Raw genomic sequence first — 26,650 nt, 5'->3', positions numbered from 1 at the left:
ACACCTTCCCAGATGTGGCCTCCATTAAGCTACTATGTAGTGAAGGAGACTATATACATATGGATGACAAATACTGTTAAATATAAAGGACTCAATCCTGTCACAAGTGCCTTCACTCCCATTCATTTTGATGAGAGTCGAGGCATTCAGCATTGTGTGGAGTTGCTCAACCTAGTGTAGGATCAAGCTTTTATTTTCCGTCAATGGTGATATATAAAATAACTTGTCACCTACTGTAAATAACTTTAAGTGCTATTTAGCAAGGACTTTTGTTTGTGCTGGGGAGTCTCAGACAAGCCATTCTGGTCCCTGTTCTGGGACTGTGAAGCAAAGTATATGTAGGCGTTGTCATCATTCACTCCAGTTTTCCCTTACCCTTCATTTTTATCCCTTTTTGGTTGCCTTTTGCTGCTTAGAATGACTTACTATCTCCCTCCATCCCTTCCCATGCCCATATTCCTTATTTTTCATTGATGTCTGGACCTCATTAGAATTAGAGAAGATACAGGACCAGCAAAGTCCAGCTACAGATTTCAATCTTCAGAAAGCAAATAATGCAGATAATACCTCCTCTCCAGAGACCACCTCACCAGCACACCAACACACACATGAAAGTATGCCAGTAGTGCTAACAATTCCCTCCCATGCCCGCAATGATGAAGCTGGAGAAATCCTTTAGGATGGAGGTCTGTCAACCTCTTTGTGGGTTACTGTGTAGTGCTCAGGGGAAGGTCTTTCAAGTTCAGGCCCTGTTGATGGGCAGTACAGAGAACTGAGAATGGATTCGTAGGTGTTGTAGGTCAGGACTGAGCTGATTTATAAGGGTTTTTTGTGTTGCTCGCACTCTAGACCAGTGGTTCTCAACATTTTAGACTCAGGCAGGGGTGACTGGTGCCTCCAGAGTCTGGCGGGGCACAATTTGTGGGTGGGCCCAGGGGCAGGCCAAAAGCCCCATATCCACTTCTACACTTCTGTGCTGCAGCTTAGTGCCCTCCACCCGCTCCATATGCTGCCAGCCTACGTGGCAAAAAAACACCCTGTTCTGAGTGGTGTGGAGTCAGGGACCAATTTGGGGTGGGGGGGGGTACATGCAATGTTGTGCCCCCTCTATCAGCCACCTGTGGACTCAGAGCACCCCTCGTTAGACTCAAAGTACCCCTCCATCATTTCTGTGAATTGAGCAGCACCCCATTTCAAAAACTAATTTATTATAGGGCTTACCTCCTTACAGAGGGGCTGGTTAGTTGGACTAATGGGGGAGAGCCTAAACTTGTGCTCATCTGCTTAACACCTCATACTTTCTGTGGCTCCCTTTAAAGGATCTGGTGATACCCTGGTTGAGAATCACTGCTCTCGACTGTAGTAGCAGGGGCAGCTGCAGAAATGGAGTGGACTGCGCTGGTGGAGTTGTATGAGGACCCAACACTGAAATTGCCATTTCAGTAAAACAGGGTTGAAGTACAAGTGTAGAAATAGATATAGATATAGCTATGGAGCAGGAATGGAAGGGGGAATGTGTCAGTTTGGAAGGAAGTTGGTAGAGATGGGGCATTTTAGGAATAAAACTTACCCATGCAACATACTGAAGCTAGCTAGTGGCATGGGACCCTACTTTTCCCAAATACTTTACCCCTCACAAAAACGCTCATGAAACATGAAGAGGAATAGCATTAGAACAAGCTTCCATTGGTGAGTCATTAGTGACAGATTAATGCTAGGCCGTGTACAGCGCAGCAGCCACAACAAGCATTAGCAGGGCTGCTATCAGTAGGCATTAGTTTATAAGAGTACAGATGATGGAGGTAGGCCCCTGTTAGCAGAGCTGTCTAGAGAACAATAAAGGATTAGGAAAAGCAGGTTTCCCTTCAGCAGGCTGAATCGAGGACATGGCACTGAGATATCTTGTCATCATCTCTCCCATTCAATCTTTTCCCCCCCACCCTAAATCCCTTACTAGCTTTGATTTCTTTTTAGCCATTTTGTAACACCCCTTTGTTGTGACTGAAAGGAAACAATGGATGTGTTAAACCATTTCACTCTAGCTGAGAATAGACATCAGCTTTGTGTTGCCCTGCATTTTTTTATGGTGGTACAAAACCTGAGCTAACTGATGTCCCTGCCCTTTACTGCACCACAAATGACCAAATTTGTCATTGCAACAATTTGTAGTAATAGTCTGTGCCCCCTTGCCACAGCCAATATCTTTTAATATATGATGGGAGAGTGTAGGCAGCTCTGGGCTGTCCATGCTCTCCAACTATGCTGGGCAGGCGCTCCAAGGGCTTCAGGGTCCCAATCCTGCATGCACCAGGAATCCCCCTGATGGGGGTTTCCAGGGCATACATATTGCACTGCCCTGCCCTGCCCTGATTTGGAGAGAGGTCTTCAAGCCATTGGGGTATTCCCTCCATGCTTGCAGACAGGTAACCTGGGAATCCCTCTGCAGGAGATCTCCAGGGTGTGATTTCAAACTGCCATGCCCCATGTTGGGGCATGACACCCAGGACCGCTGCTTCATAGGATCAGGCCCCTGAAGCCCCAGGAATGGTGGGGGTCTGACCCTGCAGGACAATGGAGAGGTCTGTTTTTACTCATCAGTATAATCAGCTGTGCCTGGACACATCCTAACAGAGTTGATTCCTCAACAAAAATGACACCTGTTCTTAGCCTAGGAGCCCAGGAAAACAGCTACCTTATTGCCTGCATGTGCCATGTGCTTTGTATTCTTCTAAGTATTGATCAAAAGCCCACTGAAGCCAGTGGGCCCCTTTCCATGGACTAAAATCAAGTCCTGCCTGGGATTCATGCAGGCTTTATAATTGTGCTCTGATGTCAAATATATTATTCATTTGAATAAAAGCGGCAAAAACTCCAGAGTGAATGTTATTCTTCATGGACCTGATGCTGCCTTTCACTGACCATCTGTATTTTCAGTTGGGATTGTTAATTTTTTGTCATTAAACTGTGTTTGAGGAGAATATGTTTCCTGCTGATACAATCTGGACTGAAAGGGGTTAGAGTCAAACAAGAAAAGGGAGCTATAACAGACACCAGATATGTCTTTGCTTCCAGAAAGGTGTGCTCGTGCAGCTAGACTGCAATCTTAATTTAGTGATCATAGTGCAGAATCAAAGTGTAGCTACTGACACATAGCTAATCAAGGGAAGCCTCATGCAGGGGGTATAAACCAAATTTACTAAGCTGCTGCAAAAATAGTGATGACATACTTCTAAAGCGAGAGTGAGGAAAGATTGCAGCAGACAGGAGTAAAGCAGGGCACCGTCTAGCCACTTCATATATCCTTCAAAGGGTATAATGGCAGCAGATATATTTCTTTTCATATACTGCAGTGCCCCCTGCTCATCTGTTAATATTATCAGTGCTCAACACCATCAACCCCACAGCATCTCACCTGCCAGAGAAGATAGATTTATTTCTCTCTTGGCGCTTGTAACATTTTGTAACACATTATATAGATAAGAACACGTTTGGGATACAGGACACCCAAGAACTGGAAACTTGCAGAGCTTGAGTGTTTCATGAATCAGACTAATGATTTTGGAATGAGTAGGCATTTACTGAGGGTGATGAGAGGTCCATCAGAATATTTAATTTCAGTCAAACAGCCAGAAAATTTCAGCCTCCAGAAAGTTCTACATGTTGAATATGTAGCTCAAAATGTTTCTGAGTATGGTTTGATTGCATTCACACTGAGAGGTATTGAAAAGCAAGGGGGGGAACAAGGCAAGTCTGAGAGTAGGGGATCATTCGCTCATGGATCTGCTCTTGTTTCTACTGTTGTTTATCTCCAGCATGTTAATTTGTTAAAAAAATGCATTATAAATTGCAGTCTCCTTCAGAATTATTGCCAGGGCTGTTCTGTTGCAGTGAATAGTTTGGCATAGATCAAGGCTGGCCACACAGGATCAGTTTGTCCTATTGCACCAAGACAGTAGTGGTTATCTTCTGAAACATAAATAGGAATACAGATCAGAAGTGGAGTTTGCCTTATTCTCCTAAGTACATTGGACGTCACATGCCAGCACAAGTAAACTCTTCTTTCATTTTTCCATGCTCCCGTCACCATAGTTTCTGGTCTCAAAAAGACAGAGGGACTGATTTTGAACAGCACAAGTTCTAAATTAGTAGGGACCAACCTTCCTGACATACATGCCACAGGTTAAGTCCTTCATCCTTCCTAAGTGCCACTCCAATCCCCTTCTGCTGCCCAATCTGTTGCTCTGCTATCTGCTCCCTGTCCTATTTGTTCCCTGCTCCTTCCCCGATCTGCCATGCGCCACACACAGAGGCTGCCTGTTTCATTTGTGGCATGCATGATGTGGGTTGGCAACCCCTGTGCTACATAATAACACTGAAGAACAAGGTAAAATGTAATGTTCAGGACAGGAAGTTTAGTGTTTTAATGAGAGCTCTGTGGTGTGGCTGCCAAATTAATCCTGCCTACTAGCTGGAGAAAGGCATAAGAGGAGAACATGTAGCTAAGTGCTTCATTAGTATAATGAGGTTTGCACTTAAATCCACATCTCCTTGGGAACATGCTCCAACTTGCCTGCACCCCACTCTTTTTATTACCTTATAGAAATGAGAGGGCACATAGGAGGGCTGCGAAATACAGCATGGACAACAATGCTTTGCACTGTACCTTATTTATACTTGCGTGGAGCATCCACTCACCAGGAAAAAGCTACATCTGACAGCCTGCTGCTCCCCACACAAGGTCTTGCAGAATCTAAATGTAACAAGCTGCTCATTTAAACTGAAGGGAAAGTGCCCCCAACCATGTGTTAACTCAATCAGCTATGGCTCAGAGATGTGCATAGGGAGGTAACAACTTCCAGTGCTGGGCACTTAGTTGTAGATTTTGCCAGTTGCTGTGCTAGGTCTATCAGACTTTTTGGCACATCCCCATCACCCAACAGATCCATTGAAGCTGGGAAATGAAATTGCATGTGCCCTAGAGCAACACACACCAATCTTTGAACTCTGCAGTTATCTCAGACGAAACTCTCTCTCTGAACTTTGGTACAAATCTAATTAATGAGTTAATTCTCTGCTAATCTATTCTCTTCTTTGTGTCTGTTTCATGATTAATTTAGTTCCAGCAAATTTCCTTTACTGACTGCAGGAGCAGAAATGTATTTCCTATCCTATTAATCTACACTTTTGACCCATCTCCAAGGGATTAAACAAGGGCAAGTTCATCCACATCTTCAGTCCCAGAGCCAAAGCAACACATGGGGAATTTCTGGAACAGGGGAACGGAGGGTAGAGTAGGAGGTTTCCGAAGGATACCTGCATTTCCAGGATTTGTTTGCAGCAACTCAAACTTCTCCACCAAACACTTTAAATAACCCCTTAGAGAGGGGAAGAGGACTGCAATGATGTATTTTGCCACTGGAGTTTAACTATCATCTCTCCCTGTCCATGTTGAGACAATATGGTCATCGAAACATCACTAAGAATAATTGAGCTCTGAATTATACATCCTAGCAGAGGCTTACAGGATGACATAGACACTGATGTTGTACTGGCCTCAGCTGGATTAAAAGTATGTCAAGCCTTCCAAAGGGACACATCTCTACAAGCAGGTTCATTTGTCAACCACTCAACAGTGTACACAGGCCATGCTAATGATCATTCCCTCTCTGGCAAACAAGACTTATCACTAGTCTCATTCTCCCTCCCTCCAAATCATTTCTGGTTTTAGATGGAAGATGCAGTGCTACTCCAACCCCTGGAAAAGTGGGAGAAGGAAAGCATAACCTTTATCACCTGTACCCAGGGCTCCCTACTCATCTGGAACTAACTTTGCAACAGTTTACCCAGATGTGGGATTTCTTAACAATTTCACTCTTTCCACATTCCAGATGTTTTTTGGTTCAGCAACTGATAGGGGTCTGACTGAATGCCTCTTTGGAAGTCCACTTTCTACACCGATTAGCACATGGCTTTCAGCAGATCCACTTAACTCTGTCAGGGGACTTCCTTCTTGATAAAGGTTACTACTCCCTTCCTGCTTGGGACTCACGCAGAATGATTCACTTTGTCATACCTTACACTATTGAGATAGTAGAGATGTAAATGACTGTGCTAATGGAAGCTACATGCGTATTCTCTAGCTTGTGCAGTCTCTTGTACTTATAATGGGGTACAATGTAGTGTGTAATGCTATGATGTGCCACTATGCTCCACAATAAGGACTTCAGTAGTTGGTGAAGTGACTCCAGCAGGCTCTCGGCACCTAACTCCATTCAAGGAAGCATGACTGATCATGCTTCCTTGGATTTATCTCATGCTTTGCAGAGTTTGGCCATTATATGCTGCTAGATGCTGAGTTTCTCCTATGAGCACTTCTGTCACCTCTGGCTCTACGTGGAGCATTTTGGTAGCCTCTAGGATGAAAGCCTCTGTGTGAATGCTCTCATGACTTACTCATTGGAATACCACCTGAATTGACAGGTAGAGGGCTATTAGAAACTTGTTAATAGGGCTGTGCAAAGCTTCAGTCCCTGATTCGATCTGGTGGAGATTTGGCCCCATTCGGTGGCTGAATCTCCAAATCCAAATCAAATCAGAGGACCCTTGAATCTCTTTAAATCAAATCAGAACCCTCTGAATCAATTTGGAGAGATTTGGCACTTCGGACATAGAGACAGCTTTAAATGTTTTTCTCTACATACCCCTAGGTACCAGCGTAGCTGGTGAATGCTGCGAAGCTGCGGTAGAAGAAGCATCCCACAGGAGCACAGGGCAGCTCCCCACCGCACTCGGCAGCAGACCCAGAAGTGGACTAGAAGCACTTCCGATCCACTTCCGGGTCCGCCAGGGAGTGGACTAGGCCCCCCTCACACCCTCCTGGCTCCACAACTGGTACCTCCCGGGTCTCCCAGGGTCCCTCCACAGCCAAGTGGGTACGGGGTGAGTGGGCAGTAGTAAACTTTATCAAGGATCCAGAGGTACTTCCAGTTCACTTCCAGGTTCACCGCCAAGCATGTGGAGGGCCCCCCTGCACTCCTGTGGGACGCTCCATGCGTCCCAGCATCGCAGTGTTCACAAGCCATGCTGGTACCTCGAGATACATAGAAAAATCATTTAAAGCTGGGTCTGTGGCCGAATCACCGATTCTTCGAATCAGCATTGAATCTTCACAGTCGGCTGAATCGAATCAGGGACAGCGATCCAAATCAACTAATGGAATCGCTGTCCCTGATTCAGGCTCAATCCGAATTGAACAGTGCCCACTTCACACACCCCTACTTGTGAAGTGGTATAAATACTTTACCCTGGGACCATGTAGACCGGTTAAACATCGTGCCCGCAGTTCTGAAGCCAGCAGGACAGCATGAAAATTTACAACCATTTGGTCAGCGAAAGAGTGAAAGTAAAGCTTTGATATAACAGCTGAGATGGTATCCTCTCTGTGAAATAGGCACAGCAAACTCTGGATTTCACTGGGACTGAGCATTTATGGTTCCCTGACAGGTTTTCAAAACCATTTTCTTTAATTGTATTTGGTAGACACAAGCAGTGGCTTGAGTCACATCGGAATGATTCTCTTCTCCCTCCTACCTTCAACTATACTGAAAAAGAGAAGAAAATTGTTCTCTCCCCCCTACCTTTCTGGTGATAATTACTCTTCTTCCACATTTAAAATGCTCAGAATAATATCCTAGCTGTGGAAAAGTCATCATTTGCTTTTCAAAGCACAAAATCAAGCAGCACTGTGGGTAGTAATATGCAAATGTAGAAGAAGGTGGCAGCAAGGCTGACATCTTCTTAACAATGCTAAACTGTTAATAAGCACCTGGAATAAATTTGGGGAGTGAGCACATGGCTAAAGCTTTGTAACTCTGGAGCCTGCTCCTGGATGGCTTGTTATTTTCTCTCTAGGACTTACATTTGCTAGTGTGAAGCCCTGCTAAAGAATGCAATCTGGGCACATGTATAACTTTCCATTGCATGCATCTCTTGGGACAGCCGAGGTTGGGAAAGGTTATGTTCCTTGGATTTCTCTCCCATCCCCACCATGCTTCCCCAGGGAAAGTTGCTGAAAAATTATAATAAATAAAAACAGGATCTATCGGGGCCTTCTCTGTCACATCCCAGGTAGCACAATGCTCCCAGTGATTAGCGTCACAGGCCCTGCTGCTAGTGACACTGCGTCAAGGACATTTTTAATGATGGATCAAGGACGTTGCTTCCTATTTGTGAGGTAGCTTGTTTAAACAGGGTTAACAACAGTCTGTTTAGTATGCAAACTCAGCATCTCACAGGGGACTGAGTGCAGGAATGCAGGTATTACAAGGTAGGAGAAATCTCTTTACAAGCAAGTGTCCTGCTTTTATGGCTGGTCCCTTTGTACCAGTGAGGGGAAATATCCCCGAAGTTTCAATACATATTTTATTCTGTCACTTCTTTCTGTCTAGCTGGCTACTCCTGCTTGTGCTGTACACAGGTCTGGAGATGCGAGAAATGAGTGGCACCTCTGGAGAGGGAAGACTGAAGGATTCCAATTTGTTATCCTGTGAAATGAGTTCTAGCTCTTGTGCAATGACATTAGCTTCTGAAAAAACCTAAGGACTCCTGCAGACCCCTGACACCAGTGAAGACTGCTTCTTCATATGCCCTGAGCACAGGAAGCATAAGCCTGCAAGGGCAACAAAGACTAACCACACTGGGATGCCAAAGAGAACACTTGCAGCGTTGCTGCATCTTCAGGTGCTAAGTCACAAATGACTAAATTGCCCATATCTAGTAAACAGCCCAGCAAACCCATCAGCAGATTCAGCCTCCACTCCCTGTGCTTCAGATCCCTGCATCTGCTGAGTTATAGGACCTGATCCAACCTAGCACATGTACACAGTAAGTACCTTGTTAAAAGAAAGAGATGAGCAGAAGCCTGACTCTGTATGTGAGGATGTGTCTAACAGAGCCCCCCTGAGTGAGATTGGGTATGCTCCTAAGAAATAGGGTCTACCCATTTGCATCTGTTTTGTGAGCATCCAGGCCTTCAAATGTGTGGAGCAGATGTTTCAGAGAGGGTCTGCATGCTAGATTGCATCTGGGGAGACAGAGCCTGAACACCATGGTAAACCATGCATGCACAGCTGCTCCAAGCCATCTACTCCACAAATTCATGGGGGGCAGCTTATTTCCCAGAGATATGCTTAGGAGGTGCTGTAAACACATCCAAAGAACATGCCTTAGCAGTGGCAGTGAGACCTCCGAGGGAAAAAAACAGATAAGCATCCAAATCTGCTTTTTAATCTCAGACGGAGAGAACACATATGTAGATACATGGAGAATTGGTGGCTTAAGTGACCAGGGGCCATCTGCTGCTGCTACCCACATGTGATAAAAAAACCACAGCTTTTTAGCCACTTCTATGTGCATAGTGGCTGGCAAGAGGATGGCCTAAGTCTCACTGGAGCAAGCAAATAAGAGTCAGATCTTCCCACCAGGTGGGACCGTCTACACTGTACAGATAGCACTGAATGCCCAAAGGGCTACCACAGTTAACTAAAAAGTTATCACATCATGCACCCACTTTCAGTTGAGAGGCACTGTGTTCCCTGGCAAGCAGCCATTCATCAACAATCATATTCCAGCACCACTGCTTACAGAAGACCTGGTGGGAATAACACATGGCTCTGTGGTGCATTTCAAACAGCTGGTGAAGAAGACGGAGGGCTGGAACTTAACCTCATTTATGAAGATGTAAAAGACTGTCTACAATGGAAATAAAATATTATGAGCTATTATTTATTATCATAAATAAATGGAGCATTATCACCCAGAAAACCATATCCATTTCACATTCCTTACCTCAAAAATGAGATATTGCAGAAATAAAATAGTGTAGAGAGGCAGGAAGTAAAAATAATTAGGAGCTTGGAAACCCAATATTAAGAAATATTGGGAAGAGGTGGGCAATGGAAAACATGCTGGAGGTAAGCTGTAGGACAGTTGGTAAACTATCCATTTCATCAGTGGATACTCAGTGGAGGAGAAGGGCCAAACATTTAAAATTAATCAAAAATCATTTTTTACACAGTATATAATAATCTGTAAAAAAAAAATAAAATAATAATAACCATCACATGGTATCAGTATATGGGAACTAGAGGAGTTTCAGAAGGCATTAGGTGCTTCAGTGAAGAAAGAACATCTGAGAACAGCATTAGTCCGGATTATCGTTATTCTCATTATTTATTTGGAAATACTACAAACCCTTGTGTTTCTAGGTATAAGCAAATCACTGCTGAAAAGAGAATAGAAATGGTTTGTTTTTTCCCCAGGGTCATGTTAATCTGGAATTGTCCCCTGAAACTTCTGGCACTGACTGCTGTCAGAAGGAAGGACATTAGATTAGATGAGCCACTGCTCTAGTCTGTTATGGGAAAGCCTGTGTCCTTAGGATTCACTTATTTACAGCTGAAAAATAGTGACCATATGCTGGAATGAGAAATAAGAAAAATGTGAGGGAAAGCCTGACAAATTAAGTCCAGTTAATACTTTACCCAAATTCTTGACTGCCCCCTGCAGTTCAGTGAAGAATGAAGCAACATGTTGTGATTTTGAAAAAGGGTTTTTCTTGCACTTTAAACTGAAATAGTCTTTTATCTTTTAATAAGATGTTGACACTTTATGGAGAATGTTACAGCATAGCCTCTTCAGAAACAATTCTGCTTCTATATATATATATATGACACTATAGTTACGGGTATAGTGTAAAAACTTGCTAGCTAGACTAGACAGATAAAACAGCCAGACTAGACAAATAGGTAGAGAATACATCCTCTGTATTCTCCTTCTCATTCCTTATTACTGAGGATATTGGCCTGAAAGAGGAATCTTTTTCTGGCATTCATCTATTTCTATTCCTTATTTTGCTTCTGAAGCCCAAATCCTCAAACTGTGACTCATGCTGAGATAGGGTTTTCAGACAGTAACTCCCTGTTTATACTTAAGGGGAAGCCGTTATGGTCTAACAGGTGAATAATGTGCATTAGATAAAGCCACTGATTCTGCATTTTAAAATGGCTTAGGTACAAGGCTGACCAGAAAGCAGGCTTCCATTGTTTTAAGACTTAGTTTTAACTTTCCAGGAATTGAGTTTTTATGTGTGAAGCCAACAACGCTCAGAAAAAAAAAGAAAAAAAAATGGAAGTAGGAGTGAGGCTGGGGCTGTGGAAGAGTGGTTTCTCTCTGATGCATGATGAATATCGAAGATGTGCCTCCACAGAGAGGAGAAGGGGAACGCCTCATCTGCCCTTCAGCTTGTTCATTTTCAGCACTGGCAGTGCTGGACAGCAACCTCCTTATAGCCCTGTGCTCTGACTTACCCAACACATGGTACTACTGCAAAGGTAAGAGAGGGTCTGCTAAAACATAAAGGGTCAAATCCTATTCCACCTACTGGGTGTCTGAACAGGTATCTAAGTGTCTAAATACAATCCTATTCCATCCTGACTGAGCTCTTGAAAAACCATTAGTGAGTCTATTTTCATAACATGCTCTCCCCTTAGATTCAAGCTGGAGCCACAAAATGCTGAGAAGGAGAATGAAACAACTGCTGTTTGCACTAATGTTTGCTCATAGACTGGATCAGAGTGAAATAGGATCACGTTTCAAAATGTACATGCCAAAGGACCTTAGATGCCTAATGGAATATGCTCTGGCACACAACAAACTGTTTAGTAAGCAAGACCATGGATTACATCACTTTCCAGGGGAAAAGTGAGCGCGTCTCCTATTTCTTTTCCCTTTCCTCTCTTTTAAATCAACCAATATCAGACATTGGGGATAAACTTCAAGCTCAGAAGAGTGAGGGGCTGGGGATAGCAAAGTGCATCATCATCCAATCTTTGCAGCACCTGCACCCATTGGGATACTAGCCCTGGGCTCTTCACGCAGCTCAGCTGTGATCTGCAGTCATAAGAATTATTCCAATCCAAGGTCCTTCTGTTTCATTCTGCCAGTGCACCTCTGCTGGCAGCAACATCAGCCATCTTCATGTAGCCTTCTCCCCATCGTACACCTAGATCTGTGCTAACACTCCTCAGTCCCCTCCTACCGTGCCTCTTGCTATTCCAGAGCAGGGCTGTCCCACAGCCCTGCCACTACACTTTGATGCTGACCTGAAGCAACAAAATGAAGATCTTTGGCTGGAGATGAACTTTCTTTAAGTGCAGGGTGTTTGTCTCCAGATGAGAAGTGCTTAGGTGAAGTTTCCAGATCCAGTCTCATCTCTATTGAGTTGCAGATAGAGCAGGAGACTAATGTATTCATTTCACTTCTGCCCTTCTCTTCTGGTTTTCCCTCCAGCCCAGCTCTTATCAGCATTCACCCCAATGTGAAGCAATGTGAACCAATATCTCCTAAGAAAATCAGAAGCCTTGTGATAAGGAAGTCCAGGGTGTGCATGGGTCAGTTTATATCTGTGTCCACATGTGCATGCCTGGATTCATGTGTATGTTAATTCAGGACCGGGAAACAACCTGCACATTCTTCTCTCATGTTTCAGGCTATAGACCCAGCACATCTCTCTCTACAATATCTAGAATGGCAGCAAACACTAAGGTCTCTGTGTGAGTCAGAATCACAGTACACTGAGCAGCTGGTGCCTCTGACAGAATATACAGTCTAACTGAGATGTCAGTGGAGGTGGCTCTGTAGTGCCTTAAAATGCTGTTCCAGTGCCAACTTTCACCTCCTAATATGACACTTTGTTCATCCACCCCCTTTTTAAAACTAAATGCTGCTTTAGTTGCAACTCACTAGCTTTAATTAAGAATCTTTCTTCCTCTTGCTTTCTTCCCTCCTCCCCTTACCGTCAAACATTTACTCCTTCACTTGCAGTTCTGTTCTCTTGACTTGTCCCTAAATGAATACCCAGGTGGCATTAGTGTGATGCCACCCAAGTACCGGGACACTGGTTATCCTCTCAGTTGCACAGTGGATACCAGACCAAACTGGGCCCCTTGAAAACAGGATTATGGCTGTCTTCTCTGTTGCTGGGCTCTTTCTGCACAGGACAGGAGCAGAGCTGGGGACAGTGACTGAGAGTATCCGCACAGCAGAGCTAATTGGTGCACATTTCAGAATGCTATTGATGTCTGTTGCATACCCTGCATCCTTACACCCCAAAGAATGACTGGGCCCGGAGTTCTGGCTCAGCAGGTCATAAGGATTCTTTTAGCCTTAGCTTTCTGTAGGCCACTTATCTTGGCATTTTAAGATTTGTTGATCCAACATGCACTGTATGCTTCTTAGCTTGCATTGTAATTAATAATATGTATGTTGTATTAACAAAAGCTTTTATCTGTCCAGATCTATGTACTTATGCTAAGTTGTAAAACAAACTCCCATTATGCTTTTCACTTATGCTAATCAGGCAGCCAACTATAATGCCAGAAGGAAGTATTCCAAAAAGACGGGACTAAATGGATTCATGATATTCTTCTATCAAGAGTAGATTTTTTTAGGTGATATCTTTTATTGGACCAAGGGTAATTATCAGTTAGCAAAGATATCACTCACAAAAATTCTTCCCTCTTTCTTATCAACAGGTATGTTGAACTTGCTCTACCAAAGGCCAGTTGTTAGGGATTGAGTCATAGCTAGTCTGGTCTAATGGTTAGGATAATGAAAGAAGGCAGGGCCCGAGAGAGGTCTGGGTCACAGTCTGAGATCCATTTACCAAGTTTAGAGAGAAATCCAGGGCCAATCAAACACACAAGCCAGGATCAGGGTCTGGGAATCAGATGCCAAGTTATCAAGCCCAGGGGATAACCCACAAGTTGAATCCAAAAATGGTCAAACTAGGAACCAGGAGGATTGCCAAGGCAGCCCAGGGTCAAAACTGATGGCTGGCCTTGGAGTTTTCTGCCACAGCTGGAGATATATGGGTAGGTGACACTCTCAGCAGCTAATCAAGAAGCTAGCCAGTCATTTAGCTGAGGCTGAATTTGTCAGGCAGAGAGACTCAAGGCAAGTGTGACTGCCTAGGCAATTAACCTAGGCTGGGCAGCCTGATTAGGGCCCCTGACATCAGCACTGGAACAGATCCAGCAACAGGTCACATATGAAGTCTGTCACCACTCTTATTTTGTTCTTAATTGTCATAATCAATACACTAACGCATTCAGTCTGGTCTTCTGAACCTTGTTGTTAATGAACAGCCAACAGTGTATGTGTTGCTACTGTGCAGTCTAAAAATGTGAGGATCTGAAACCACTGGCAGGCTGAAGATATATTCCACTGTGTGTGGTCTCTTCCTCTGGTTTCATGAATCTCTCAATTATGTTCATTCCACACTCAGCCTTAGCCAGCATCTGGGCCCATGTTCTGACTTGTGGATCTGAAAATGCAGATCTGAACATTGTGCCCTGGTCCCACATCTACCATCCTGTTATAATCTCCATGCTCATAGGAGATCTATAGGTGGGTGAGGCATGTTCTGACTCTCAACCAATCTAATTTTTCCTCATGTAACTGTATTTATCAGGGAACTCCATTGGGAGCTATGGATAAATTAATTAGAGGTCACCCAGAATGAAAATTACAATGAACAGGATAACTAATTAGAGGCATGATACATGCTGATTTCACAGAGAAGTGCTTTCTTCTGGGGGGATAGAGATGCATTTCCTCTGAATGCTTTCCTACAAAGACATTCTCCCATTTCATCTCCCCAAAGAAGAGATGTGCTCTTGGGTGTTCAAGTTCAATAAACCAGTATAAAGGTTCTGCTCATCTCCTATCATGTGCATCTGGAATCCATCAAAGAACCAAGACAATTCCATTTGGAAAAAACCCTCCATGCAAACATGCATGTGCCAAGACTCTTTGGTGTACTAATGGGACTTATCCTGATGCAAGAAAATAAGTTACCAATCAATAGGAAAAGGTCTAATGTGATGCAGGACCATAATAATATGCCTTACAGCAAGTCTACCACAAAAAGGACGTCATTCACTGGGTATAGGCAAGCCTATTTCTGGAGCCCAGTCATCACTGTGCCTATGGAAAATGTAAATAACCTTGGAGAGATACAGTAGCAAATAACGCATTCTTGTGAAAGCAAATGTCTTGCTTTGATTTCTTCTATTTTTAATTTTTTTCTTTGTTCTCTTCTTCTTCTTGTTATTTGTAGTTTTTAGATATTATCTGATTAATTAATTAGTTTCTTCTTGGTACATGTGTCTGATCTGTACCCAGCCTGGCATTTCTGGGACTGCCATGTGATAACAATCACAGAGGTAATGCAGCTCATGAATTGTTTCCTAATATAAAACATCCAACCAGAGGAAGATAGGGACAGGTCTGGAACATGTTAAAAGAGTTAAGATGCTGAATTACAGGGGCCCACCCATGGAAGTCTATGTGAAGTCCTTTTGAATACCAGATGTGTTCCTTATAGACACTGCTGCTTGGCTGAACTTCCAAGGAATGTAATGGGCCTGGACTCACACAGTACAAATGACGGATGCTGCAGTTTGAAGGTTGAACAGGAGGGAAGGACTGCAGGAGAGAGGTACAGCTGCTTTTTCAGAAAGCATTTCCCTAAAGGTAAATGACAACAATATGTTGTGATGCCATATGAAGGATCTAAACCTAGAGCCCAGGTTTGCTCCTCTGGCTGGAACGGATAGGCATTGCTACAGCCAAAGCATGTCCGTGCCCCCTATGGCAAGGTTGTGAGTCCCATTCAATGGTTAGGTAGGGGTGGGTCACAGATAATACAATGTCTGAAGGAATTGGGAGCATTTCCAGTGCACAGATTCCTAACTGGCCAGGGTAGTAAGGCAGCTAATAGCCTCAGTTCAGATCATCTCATACAGCAAAGCACTATGCCAACACTAGCCCATCTTCTTAGAAATGTTATTTCATTTAAAAACTGCTCCGTCCAAAAAATCCAGCACCAGAAACATAACATGACAATTCGCAGTGAATTTAATTAAAAGTATTGGCATTTCTATAGCACTGATCACCCCAGCCTCCAAACACCTGGGCAATAAAATGAAATGTCCTTATGTAAAAAGATGTTCTGGGGAGGCTAGGAGTCTGAATGTACTTAACCACAATAAAATATATGAAAAAAATAAGTCAACAAACCTGCTCTCATGCAAAATGTCATAGGCCTCTTAACGTCCAGGAGTGGTCAGGGCCAGAGCTGGGTGAAATTTTTATTCACTGCAATTTCATTCAGCCAGACTCTATTTGTGTGTTTGGGTGGAATTTGCCAGATCATGTTTGTGGATTCTGTTTTAATTGCAGCTATATTTACAGAATCAAGGCTTCTCTTTCACCCACTTCTCCAGTAGATGAGGTACTCACCCAGGATATGTGAGACCTATCTTCCAGTCTCTTCTCTTCCTGATGAGATGTGAACCCACCTCTCCCACTTGCCAGCAGCCAATAGGGTATTCTGGGGTACTGTGTGGCAAATCTCTTCTGCTGATGCTAGCAGTGTTGAGGTGATGTTGTTGCTGTGATGGTCCAGGAGATATGAGGGAGTCAAGAATTCTTGTGGGTGATATCTTTTATTGGACTGACTGTACAGTTGATATAGACATAGGCCAGTTTCCATACAAAGGACAGAACCACCTCTGACTACCTTCATGCCACAACTGATAATACAAACAATAAAAATCTGACTGAAAACCTTGCACCAGTTGGAACTGGACATTGGACTGCTAGAATGACTGTTTCAGGTAGAAAGTTTATAGTGAAATTCTCAACAAAAGCCAGAACCACCACACCCTCTCTCCCTCAGAGAGAAAAGCCATACAGTCCCTAAGATCCAACCATGAAAAAGTAATCAAGCTAGCACACAAAGGAGGAGCTATCATCATCCTCAGCTGTGAAGACTACATCAATGAGGCTAACAGACAAGTCTTGGGGACCAACTACTATAAAGAACTGGGGGAGGACCTGGCACCAGCATTCACTCTGGAACTGGAAAATATTATCAAATTCTTTCCATTCCAGCTTCAGAAAAAACTACATCCACTAATATCCTACTATTCTACCCCAGGAACATTGTATATGCTCCTAAAGATTAACAGAAGACAACCCTAGCAGATTCATCTACGGTACCCTCACTATCAGGATTCATAGAAACCACCCTACAACCACTTGTCACTCAAAAAGCAAGTTTTCTATAAGGTATAAGAAACTTTTCCAACAAGATGCAGATCACTGAGAAGGCCAAACTTACAACCATGGATCTCACCAACCTACACACTAATATCCTACACAGTGAAGGCACAGCTGCCTGCTTGAGATACCTACAGGACAATGGACTACACTCAGATTTGCAACTATAACATATTGCATAAATCATTCATTTAATCCTCACCCACAACAGCTTTACTTTCAACAACTGACACCCCTCCAAACCACGGGCAAAGCTATAGGCACAAGGATGGCTCTTCAATATGCCAACTACTTCATAAAGCCTCCTGGAGGAGGAGTTGTTTTTTTTTTTTTAATTGTGCCATCAAACCTGCACTGTACCTGAGCTATGTAGATGACATTTTCATCATCTTAACAGAACACCTGGACTTGCTTATGGACTTCCACCATAAATTTAACATCTGCCATCCCTCAAACAAACTTTCTCTGGAACATTCCTATAACAACTTCAACTTTATAGACACCATGATCTACATACAGGAGGGCACCCTACAAACCACTATATATAGAAAACCATCAGGCCACCATACTTAGATCTACAAAACTAGTAATCATGGGAAACACATAAAAAACAGTGAGCTACAGTCAGGCCCTCAGATACCACTGTATATGCTCTTAGGAAAACATCTGTGAAACCATCTTGCCAAAATGAAAAACTGCCTTTGACTAGCAAGGACACCCCAGCCAGAGAAACAGACTGCATCTTTGAAAGAACCACACAACTACCCCACAGCCACCTACTACAATACAAGAGAAAAAACCCCACTAACCCATACAACCTTGGTTGTCACTTACCATCCCACAATTGAACCTATAAGAAGGATCATAAAACAGCTACAGCCTGTACTTGAAAAGGACCAGACCTTAATAAGAATATTCCCAGCTCCCCAACTACTGGCCTTCAAACAGCACCCTAACTTCGCCCAAGTCATCATCATCCGAAGTAAACTCCATGATGAACAACAGGCACCTAATGGGACCCAGACCTGCCTCAGCAATACATGCAAGACCTGCCAACACATTTTTACTGCCAGAACAATCAACACTTCCCACAAAAAAACCTATCAGAATCCATGGATCATACAAATATTTATCCCAAAATATGATATAGCTCATCTAGTGTATGAAATACTCCTATGGAAATTATGGGGTGAAACCCAAGTAAAACTGCTCACTGGAATGAATAGTCACTGAAAAAAAGATAAAGGACAGAGAGACTAGAATAGGGGTAGGGTTTGTTTTTTTGTTTTTTGGGGGGGTTTTTTGTTTTGTTTTGTTTTGTTTTTTTACAGAAAATTCACTCCGTCTAACCCTACAATTCGAATGTTCAAAGCAAATATTCCCAGAAAGTCATCAACCTATTGGACACTAAGCACCAGGGACTTAGGGCTGGAAGGGACCTAATGAGATCATTGGGTGCAGCCAACTTCTTTACATACCCAGAGTTCATGATCCATTATAATCTTCCTGATACTCACTGGCCCCTGCACTTGACGGGTAATAATGACTCTACTTAACAAGCTTTTCGTCCATCTGATATTTAACTCAGCTGTGTCTGCTTCTCTCTCAGCAGCCTGAGGAGGGGTACTTTGATACCAGAAAGCTTGCCTGTGTCTATACCAACCATACAGTTGGTCCAATAAAAGATCACCCTCAAGAATTCTTGCCTTCTGCCAGTGCTGTTGTACTATACATAAAAAGCATTATTTGCTGGTTCAGGGAATGGACCGCAGGTTCCTCCAGCTGAGAGTCCACATCACCAGGCCACTGAGTCATTCAGACATGCCCTCTCACCCCATAACCACCATTTTGTAAATGGTGCCTAAGAAGAGGCAGCCTTCCTTTCCATGACTTTGTTTTAATTAAATATGACCCATTTGGAATCAAAACAGTCCATTTAACCTGAAACAAACAAGTCATACAGGTATGATCTGATGGTTGAACTGAAACATAACTCTTTGCACAGGCCTAGCTAGGGTTTAGTTTTGCCCTACTCCAAAGACAGGAAATCCAACAACTTGGTACCCTGTAACCTAATGCTGATGCAAAATCGAATCCTTGCAGCAGTACCCTATATTTCCCTTGAGGATGATGTTCCCTTGAGATACATGCCTACACACTAATCTTAGATGAGCCATCTGTCAATTCTTTTGGATCATGGCCTATGCATGAGAGGTCACCACAACCTTCAGGCATACGCCCAGGCAGAAGCATGGAGGAGTGGAGGCTGCACAGACTTTACATCCCCCCTTAGACCATTGAGTCAGGATCCAAAGGCCAGACTGAGTCCAGACATTTGGTGCCTCAAAGGGCTGTAGTCATGTGTGCATCCAGGAATCAAATCCAGGTCCCCCACATGACAGGTATGGATTCCACTATTGAATCACAACAGCAGGTTAAAACTGATATGCCTGCCTTAATATATGAGAGCTGAGAAGACTACAACTGGACCAATGACCAGAACAGTCATTAAACTTTTTGTTTTCCATTAATAGCAATATGAGGAGTATTTGCCATTTGATCTGGGAGAGAAAATATCTCTTCTGAAGAGAGGGGAGAGATGACAAAGGAACACAGGGGTAGATAATTGCTGACTAAGGAGAACATGCTTATTGACTTTGCAAAACCCTCTCTCAACATATATGAGCCGTCTCATGAACAAATGGCTTAGAATTGCTCCAGCAAATACAAAACACATTTAAGCATGAGCTTGAGGGAGGAAAAGGAGGGGATAGAGAAGGGAACTTAGAAAAGCATGATTAGTTCACGCAGCAGGTAGAAAAGAAAACTGTAGCAAGGTTTTTCCTTTTTCCCTTCCCCCCTTTCTGAACCACTTCAAGTAAGCAAACAGTCACATTTCCCATCCCCTTCCTGGTCATGACAAATGTGAAGTTACTCGGACAGCGCTGACTAAAACCTAATCGCTTTTACAGCAAATGAAGCATGAAACCTATTGTCAAAAAACATGATGTCCAAAGTACATGTCGACACTCCATCTTCCCAGCAGAGAGCTCCTGAAGGTCTGAGCTCACTGCAGGGCTCTGGGGGAGCATGAAAACATGAGATTAAAGGTTCTTTAAGGGCCAATGCAAAAATGAGCTTATGAGGCCAACTTCTGCCCTTGGGGAAGACGATGTGCTGAGCAAAACACCCAGGAGGACATTTTTTTTTCCTTGGGCACCAAACCCCCAAATGGACATCTGAGATCCTGGAATGGGCAAAATGATATTCAGCAAGTGCCTACTGAATGCCCACAGCAGAAGGGGCATTACATGTAGATAAGCGCACAGAAGAACAGAAGAAATGCTATTTAATGAGCCACAGCATAGCTCTATCAGGCCCACCAGCCTGTCTCACACAGTTGCAGTGCATGGATGCTAAGGGGAGGCTGAACAGGTTGATCTTCCACCCCCTGCTCACCTTTCACTGCAGTTTCCAGCGCTCAGAGGTTCAGAAAGTTCCAATTTCAAGGCTGCACCCCAATCTACCATGCCTGTTGTTGGATCTTTCCTCCAAAATGTGTCCAATATTTTTTTTGAACTGGGGTAAGCTATCAGCATCCAGAACATTTTCTACAAGTCAATCATATCCTGTGTGCTATGTGCAAACTACACCAAATGGATCCAGACCGTGCCAGGACAAAAAATGTAAAACCTGCCAACACATCTCCACCAGCCCCCACTATAGCTACACCCCACAACAGAACCATCTCTACTCCTGGATCTTACACCTGCACCTCCAGCAATGTAATATATCTCATCCGGTGCACTAAATGCCCAGATGGAAAGTATGTAGGAGAAACCAAACAACAACTGCATATCTGAATGAAAGCACACTAAAAATCCATCAAAGGCAAAAATATCCAATTACTTGTGGGTGTCCACTTCTCACAAGACAATCACTCCCTCCCCAATCCCTGAATTCGAACTCGCAAAGGGAATTTATAAAATACCTTTCATAGATGAACCTACAAACTTCACAAACCTACTGGATACAAAAAATCATGGACTTAATAAAGACATTAGATTCATGACACATTACAACTTGATTTTTGGCACCCCAGGTAACCTGCCTCTAGCTGACCACTTGCATTTCTTCACACATTTCCCTCTTTTCCCCCCGCTCCCTCCTATCTCTACTCATTGTCTCCCAAACTTCCACTCATTTGTGTTTTCACAGATGCGCTTGTTGTAAATTTGCTTCTTTTCTACCTTGGAGAACAGATAACACCAGCAGAGTCTCCCTATAACTGATGAAGGGTGTTTGTGCCCGAATGCTTGCAAAAAACTTTCTTCCAACTTTTTAGTTGGTTTAATAAAAGATCTACCCAAAGAACCTTGCTTGCCTATGTACATAAATATGCACTATGCACCCTGGTAAAAGGAAGTGCCAAGCATGGGAAAGCCCCCAGATAGGCCATGTGTATCTTTGACTATTAAACATGGGTGAACATGAAATGTCCTAGAACAGGCATCTTAGGATGCTGACCATATATAACAAAATGCTGACGATAAACTGGATAACGTCTGAAGTGAGTTAACCAACAGATACAGAGTCAAGGAATTATTTCAGGGCGACTCAGCCTCCACCCTAGTGCTGAGGGCATTGACCGCACACATCAGTTGAGGACTGAAGGAATTTAGGTGGAATTGGGAAGTTATTCTTTTTGGAAACATATTCAACTCCAGTCTCTCCCGTCCTCATTTCATGTCATAAGGATGGCAGGTTTTAAGATGCTTGTAGTCCACAAGGTTGGCTCCAGTAGCCTGTCAGTGTGGGAAGTACTTACGCAAGGCAAAATCTTAAGACCCTGATTCAGTTTTTTTTTTCCTTAGTCCTTAATCAAATGTAATGCTCAGTAGAAAGTCAGTGGGAGCTTTGAATAAAAAAGGGTTATGCAAAGCCTGAAGTAACTCGGTATTAAAGTATACACAGAGTAAATACTATTACCCAGTATGGTCAAGTGTCTATAGAGCTAGACACTATAGAGCTAGGGCTAGAGATCGCACAGTGGTAGTGTAGGTCCAGAGGGAATGCTGGGACATGACTGCCAATTTCAAAGGCAGGCTTAAAAAGGTACATATCTGGTAATTAGATGCGTTTATGCCTTGGGCTCAGACCTTAGCAGCTTGTAGTTTACAGTCAGCACAGCAGAAGAGACGGTGTTGGGGCACAGTGAAGGAAAGAGGACACTCCTATGCTCTGTTTCTAGGGGCAGTCAGGGACAGAGAGCTGATGAATTCCCACATGCTGGCTCTCCTTTTGCCCTTACAGGCCCCTGAAACACCTCCTCAGGGGACGTAGGAAGGACAGCTGACACAGAGGAAGCTACCTTGCATGAGAAGACCCTTCAGGATCTCCAACAGGCCAGCTCTCCAAATGAGTTGCACAGCTGATGGGGGAGTCAGGCATTCTGAACCTTATATTTACTGCTGCTATCCAGTTCTCTGTATTAATCTTGCCAGTAAATGGTACTTCCTCCTATTCACTCTGCCACTGCATTGAGTTGCTCCATTCACCATGCCACGCCCGCAATCAGAAGATGATCATAGAGCAGGATCAGGAAGAAATTCTTGCTCAGGTACCAAGTCAAATTATTGATTAGGTCCACCATTCATCAGCTACAACAGAGGCAGTAAGCTAAACTGAATGCAATGGGTCACTGGCCGGATCTGGCCTGACAAATTTCCCATTCAGGTGGGACGCTTCCTTTAGAAACCTCACTTCCTTGACTGTTGTTGCCTCCTTCCAACTGAATGACCTCTGCTTTCAACAAACTGTGTCAAGTGCAAGGAGACAGTCTATACCAAAGAAGCAAGCAGTGTCCAGTGCTCCTCAGGGTCTCCTGCTTGGGCAGAGGAAAAAGAAAGAGGCAGCAGCATCCACAGAGCTGAGACAGTTTGGAGAAAGGAAGGATTAAAAGACATGTCTAGATACCAGCTCTGACAGGTGGAAATGTTTGCTGTCAGAGGGAGAGGATGACATATAGAGTCAATGCCAAACACCCCAGACACTGAGGAAGCATGCGCCAGAGACAAGCTGCAAGGATTTCAAAGCAAAAGCAATGGAGGGAGCAGACCAGGGGGATTAGACACTCTGTCTCCACAAACTGCAATCTGCAGGAGTTTGTGATGAGCCACTTAGTTAATTAAGTCTGGGAGCCAGCTGTCTCCAGGGCTGGTTAACATCTTGTTTCCTTCTTTGACCTGTCATTGGGTATGCACTGGTGATGGGCACTTTGGAATGCAGATCAAACAGACAGATTAAATGAAACTGGCCAGACAGACACTTTAATGTATGTACCAACTCAAGGGGCTATAGGGAGAAAAACAAACCCAAATTCAATTGTAACTTCACTTCTCTGGTACCAATGGGAGGTCAAAGCTGATCTTCACTGGCCTTTAATAAATCAGGAGGAGCTACCCCATATTCAAAGGCTTCCAAACAGTGACTATGGTAAAAAATTGGTGTAAGGGTGACCACAATGAAGCCCGAAAGGAATAAAGGGATTCAGACTAGAGCATAAGACATAAACAGGCTCTCTGGTACTTCAGAAATTGCTAGCAAGTGTGAGCTGAGTGGTGGTACAATGTCAGTAGCAAGCCCATTCCCTTGTGAACAAAATAAGCAGACTTAACCCATGAAAACGCTGAAACATGAAACTTTGGGAGTGGTTAACCATTCCAGGCAGACCTTCAGAAAAGCAGGGCATATAGAAAGAAAACCACTGATCTTTAACTCTAAGTGTTAATCTAGTTTAATACATCTTGTGACAAAGATATTCCAGATGGACTAAAGGATGATCAGCCATATCAGTCACAGGTGTACAGGTATATGAGTGTACTCGGCAGGTGCACTCATTATGGCTGTGTATAAATACCCATCACTGAGACAGGGGGTTTATGCACTCAGGCTGTTAGGTGATGACTTCTCTTCTGAGATGCATTTCTGACTATCACTTTATGAAAGGACGTAACATTTTCATAGATTCTGTGTTTGATAGTTTACAAAAATCTTTGGGTGCATTTAGCTCATTTTAATGGAAAGCAAAGACTGCTCTTGCTGGAATGAAATCCCTCACCTCTAAAAGATAAAAATAAAGATGGAAGAAACTGGAGGGAGAAGGGGGACAATTTTGATCATGAAATAATTTCACCTTCTTTTCAGCAAAAAGCTTCAAGTACCAAAAAAAAAGAAATGTTCAATTTTCACCAGCCTCTGTTTCTTTCCAGTGCAATAGGTGAATACTATTATGGCAAGAATCACCAAGTACTGATATTACAAAGGTTCCCTTTTTTGCTCACAAAGTACAAGCTATCTTTGGAGAAATGCTAATTTATTGTCAGATTGGTGATATAATTTCAGTTGGAGGAAGCTGTCACAAACCACTGTGTTTGTTCTATTTCATAATCTCTTTAAAGTCAGTTTTTGGGACTAGATATTTTTGGGTGAGGGACTTAGCTAAGTGCTTTCTGTGATAGCCGCCATTCAAGGACTGGTGCAAAACGTGTAAATAAAACAAAATGCCCAAAGAAACTTCATGGGTTGTGAATGACTTGTATAAGGAACTGATCTGCAGGGACCTAAAACAAGGGGAAAAAATACTTTGGGCACTTTCAGTCCTACCTCTGTATGCTCTCAATTGCAGAGAGTAAAATATATCCTTTGTTGTAACCATCAGAAGTAGGCATCATCCAGAATAAACCACCAATCCATTCTTTTTCTCAAGCTCATAGAAATACCTATCTAGGAAACTTCATAGTTAAATTTTTTTTCTAGTGCATCCCCAAGAAGTGGTAGTGACAGTGGAAACTGGTTAAAACACAGCTGTTGTGTTCTTAGCACTGTATTGTCTAACTGTGCTGAAGAAGACTGAATGAAAAGGTCTACATTACAGCTCTCTACAGTATAGCTTCCTCTGTCATAACAACTAATGCAGGTGCTCTGGTGGGGAATCATTCCCACAAAGTTGGCTAGTAAAGACCAGAGAGCCACGGTTAGCTAGATCACATGTACAAGCTTTTGTGGGCTGAAGCTCACTTCATCAGATGCTATATATAGTGTCGACCAGGCCAGGAATTTCTGTTTTTCTGCCTGTGAACAATGTCTCCTCTGCACACTACGTTCTGATGACTGGGTTCCTGTAGTTCTCTGGACTACAGTCAAATATAGTCTGGAGTGGAATATTGCTTTTTGTAGTAGAATCAATACACTGCACATTCATTTCCATTTAATTATTTATAAAGGACCGTATATGTCATTACATTTCATGTTTTTATGTACCTTCCCCCTATTTGCCTATGACAAGCTTAAAGGTATATCAGTGAGTGGAATTCAAGTTTCAGTGCCGGACCCGGGTTGCAAACATGTTTCTAGCTAACAAACCTTTGCCTCGACTAACAGAATTCCACCAAGCCAGCAGTTCTGCCCAGCCAATGCACGGGTTTTCCTGGGAATGCTCAAAGAAGTAAAACTCTCTTACACCTTTGCAACACTACAACATTCGGTTGTGGTGAGGTACTGAATGCACAGATGTTAAAGGGATTAGTGCTTCTGCTGGGATAAGCACCTAATTGACCACATCCTTACCCTGCAACATTTCAACAGTATGAGAATCCTCCAAGATCTCCTGACATTCTCACCCCATCTTGGTATCAATTCATTAAGAAATAGCTATGTGCAACTAGCTTTCTTCTTATTAAATTGGTACAACCACTTTTGATCTTGTCCACAATTAAAGAGGCCTGAAGCAAGGAAGAACTGAAATGAAAATAACTAAACAAAATCCAAACAGGAATTGTCTAGTCTTCAGTATATCCTGTTTAGGTTGTAACCAGGATGACTACCTAGGCAAGCTCTACCCGATCCAGTGGCTTTACCTTGTGCTCCCAGGTGACAAGGCATTTGTGGGGGAGGAGAGGGTTCCTCCCATATGAGAACATATTTTAACACAAAGGCTTATGCTGCTCTAGATCCAAAGTCACAGCTTGATTAATGCCTGGAAGCCATCTGTCCAGCCAAACTTGAGCGCTTGTGTCTTATGACACACTAACTGCTTCTTGGATGGCTGTCTGCAGCACGGCTGCTGTTTAGGGTACATGGTCATGGCTTCATTTCTACATTCACGTGAACAAGTAGGCATGACTAATCCAAAGGAATGTCTCTATTCCTTAGGTTTCTTTTTCCTTTCTCCATCCACAAACATTAAAAACAATGAACAAAGTTGTAAATATGGTCCCCGGCATGGAGAACAGGTCGTGTTAATGGCTGCTAAGTATCCTTGAAGGGGGAAGACTGGAAACCTACCATAAATTTCTGGGGCATTTCTGCTACCGAACACATTGCCTTTTGCTTTAATAATACTGAGAGGATCACATAATGAAAGACCTGTAGGAGGAGCTTCGACTCACCTCCAGTCACCAGTTTT

The 26,650-nt window shown here is 43.3% G+C and overlaps 1 protein-coding gene across 1 annotated transcript in view; it reads right to left on the bottom strand.

Moving 5' to 3' along the window:
• AGBL1 (AGBL carboxypeptidase 1) overlaps positions 1-26,650 on the bottom strand; it is a 411,668-nt gene that overhangs the window by 91,422 nt on the left and 293,596 nt on the right. The gene's annotated exons all lie outside the window — the stretch shown is intronic.

The sequence above is a fragment of the Crocodylus siamensis genome, chromosome 15 (genome assembly GCF_052110815.1).
Source record: "Crocodylus siamensis isolate JL-2025a chromosome 15, ASM5211081v1, whole genome shotgun sequence".
Taxonomy (NCBI): domain Eukaryota; kingdom Metazoa; phylum Chordata; order Crocodylia; family Crocodylidae; genus Crocodylus; species Crocodylus siamensis.
Note: the sequence above shows the minus strand (reverse complement) of the source record. Positions and strands in the feature narration are given on the sequence as shown.